The sequence below is a fragment of the Lathyrus oleraceus genome, chromosome 7, assembly GCF_024323335.1.
Source record: "Lathyrus oleraceus cultivar Zhongwan6 chromosome 7, CAAS_Psat_ZW6_1.0, whole genome shotgun sequence".
NCBI classification, from domain to species: Eukaryota; Viridiplantae; Streptophyta; class Magnoliopsida; order Fabales; family Fabaceae; genus Lathyrus; species Lathyrus oleraceus.
The window spans coordinates 329,578,506-329,582,458 of NC_066585.1; positions in this window are offsets into that span (position 1 = coordinate 329,578,506).

A 3,953-nucleotide genomic window follows, 5' to 3' on the forward strand; every position below is an offset into this window, starting at 1 on the left:
ACATCTGTCTATTTGAACGTAATTTTATATCGGAAGATTCCAGACCTTCAGAAACTCTAAAAAACCATATAAAAGGGATCATAAACGTCAAATCAAGCTACTCATAATTTTATGACATAAATACCTCACACCCGATAATCACTAAGTTAAGGGGTCTGAGTGTTTACAGGTACACCCCTTTTCAGGTTGAATGACCATATACAACATCTCTTTATGAAGCTTCCTACACCTAAATAATTTCACAACTACCTTAACGATTCCTTACCAAAAGGGTCATTGGCACTGTCTATAGGAACACCATTTATAGTCAACCACCTAACATCAAAATGGAAAACTGAGGAAAAATAAAAAATCATAACTCCAACCGTCCAAATCCGTTGCTAGCGAAGTCGTGAGGAGAAACCACAATCCTGAAGAGGGGGAATCACAATGTCTTCCTCTAACCCAAAAAATCGAATCCATCTTCCACCAACTATATATTGAGACAAGCTATATTCCTCCACAGGACGACGAACCTCCAATACCATTGGAGGAAAACTTTGATCCAGGCTAAGAAAGGTGCAACAACACACCTCAGATTTCACTATGGTGGTTCAAATGACAAATGTTGAAACAAAACCCCCTCTAAGAGACCTGTTTGTGGCGGTCAAAAGACAATATGCATCCTTGGAGTTTCGAAACGAGCAACTTTGAGAGGTTGAAATTTCATATCCCGAACATTTCCCATCATCATCTCAAACACTTCCAGTCGTCCATACTCCATAATGATATATTAATAAATCATAGTGACGAATTCTCCAGATATCGGCGACCTCGAGGTCAATGGAGACACCTAACATGTTCCCTACTACTAAGAAGGCTTTATCCGTCAAAGTCAAAATGCAAAGGAAACCTACTGAGACGTCGTGGCCACCGTCAACGACGTGCCTCACATTCTTCATCCTGTAAGACCCTAATTTTTATCCTAAGATCCCTTATGCTATCTCATCATATGCATTAACATTGAGATTACACCTTGGTATCCTCATTACCTCTCATTCATTGGGTATGCATTGGGAGATATCACCAAACACATTTTTGATTGTATCATACTTTGTTTTTCATTATTTACTAACCAAAATACCAAAAATATGTCAATGTATAGTTTGTTACTTTTGTAGATAGTGTGTGTGCTCACCTATGCTCTATCAAGCTCATATCTAGGGTTTGAGACCCTCAATGCAAGGAGTTAAATCAAGAGATGGTTCACATTGACTCTAGACATCATATATGGATCCCCATGATCTTCACACATCATTTTGATCAAGAAATTATCAAGAGTTTGGAGTTTGCTTGCCTTGGAAACCCTAATTCATCTGGGTATCTTGTATAACTTCTTCAACAATTGAGCAAATATTTCAAGGGATACTTAATACTATATCATCCTACATATATATGATCATCCATGAGCCCCAAAAGTCAAGCTAATGTCAAGCTAGCAAGATGGTTCATGGTGGTTGACTAGAGAAAGTCAATTGGTCGAAACTGGGGTTCCCTAGACCCTATTTCCTACAATACTTGTCATATGAAAATTATTTCAAGAGAAAAGTTACTCAAAATTACATTTCAAACAACTTTCACGTTGAAGTCAAGAGCTATTTTTTCATTGAATGTCATCTTTTATGGTGAAAGGTTATAGGTCATTTTGTCTGAACCCTAGTTTAGAGGTCAACTTCTCAAGACCATAACTTGCTCACTTTTTATGATATTAAATCCATTCAAATTCCATGATCAAATTCAAGATATCTAGTTCAACTTTGATGTTTGGAGTAAGTTCAAATTCAACTTGCAAATGCATGTGCCAAGAGGAAATATTATAGGTCATTTTGGGCCAATGCCATTGAACAAGTGATTTTCCTCAATTTCTAAAATGCATAACTCCTTCATGCCAAATCCAAATAAGGTCAAATTTGTGACCCAATTGAAGATGTTTGAAATATCTACAACTTTGATGAAGAAATGTTTCTCATTTGAAGTGCATAGAAAAAGTTATTCAAGGTGGAAGAAGTGAACATTTGACTTGGGACTTAGAAAATTTTCAAATATGTTTGGTTTCCCAAACTTCCACCTCAAAATTAGTCATTATCCAAGCTTTAAATGAAAAAGTGTTCAAAATGAAAGTTGTTCCCCTTGATATCACCTTTCCAAAAAGTCCAGCATCATCTCATTTGGATCAAAATTGAAGGACTTGCGCATGGCTCCATTGTGGGAAGTGTTTTGGCAAGATTTGGATTCAAATGATCATTCTTCTTTGCATGCTTCCACATGATAACTTCAGTACGCTTTGCACATGAATTGAAGTTGGATTACATCAGTCCTTAGGCCCAAATCATTGCCCATGCACCCATGCAAGGTGATTTCTAAATTTGGCCAAATTTCAAGTGGTGCAAAAATAAAATTCATTGCCTATTTAAACAAGCTCAAGGCTTCAGAATTAACATCAACACCCTGTCCAAGCTTTGTTAGACTTATCCAAACCCTCACTGCCATAGAGTTTCTGAAGGTTTCTCTTGAAATCGAGCTTGAACTTCATCTTCTATTTGGAAGTTCAAACTCCATAAATTTACTTCCCTTTTCATCTCAATTGGCTTCTGCAAGCAAGAGGAAGAGAAAGCAAGCAAATCCAGATCAAGATTAAGTGAAATTGGATCAACTCGAAGGTGATTTTTCAGAAACTTCATCTCTTCGATTCTCTCTCAATTCTTCACCATCCTTTGTAATTTTTGGTTGTCTGAAGTCCTATCAATATAGGCAAGAAGATTGAGTTGCTTTGAGGTCAAATCGAAGCAACTCAATTCATGATCCTCAAAATTCAAATCCCTGTATCTTTTTATATACTTGGAATTGGAGAAAATTGAGGTCAGATTCGTGCTCCTGAGTATTTTTCCTTCAAATTAGTGTATACACTTTTTATTTTTCATGAAGTTGAGCTTGAACCAAACCGGTGGTGATCACTGGAGAAGATGACTGGAGCTAGGGCTTCGGTGGTGCGTTGCCAAGGTCCAAGCCATCTGATCTGATTCAAATGTTTTAATCTCAAGTGTTCATTGTGATTACCACGCGTACAACGTATTGACCAAGGCGTATGGTGGAACGCGCGTGTGTGGTAATCAGATCTACCACCTCAAATAATGAGGGAAATCTGATGGTCTTTGTTTTTTTGATTTTTTGATTTTTATGTTTAATCCATTTATTTTGATTAATTCATATTAATTTCATTTTAATCCAAAAAATATGGGACTTTCACCAAAAATCTTTAAATATTTTCCTCTTTCATTTTCTGAATTAAAATTATTTTTTGGATTAATTTTGATATTTTTCATGAATTAATTATTTTTATGCATAGGATAAATCTCTTGGCCATTTATTTGGCTAAGGTCCTTTGACCTTGTTTGACCTAGGATAAATCTCTTGGCCATTTATTTGGTGTTTTGAAGAGGTTTTAGATTTTGACCAAACTAATTTCAATTTAATTGCATTTTTAATTGATTAATTGTATAAAAATTATGTTGAGCCATTTTTATTGACTTGTGATGTTTGACTATGTGTTTGAGCCTTGATCAAGGTTGATTTGATTTTTGTTAAGTTAAAATCATTAGATTTAGGGGATTGATGAAATGTATATTTCATCTCCCAAAATGAATTAATGATTTTAATTTGATAAAATTCCTCTCATGACCAATTGTGTTTCTCTCATCTCCCCTCCCTATTCATCTTCAATCCCATTCTTTCCTATCCCTTTCGTAACCAATAAAATCTCAAAATCCTAAGGCTAATTGGTTCATTAATAACCTTGTGTTAGATGAACCAATACAAGTATGGATGAGATAGGTCCATCCCTTGATCTCTTTTTTTTAGTGTGTGGTATATTTTAGGAGTTTGGTTCATTATACCAAATCTCTAACATACATTAA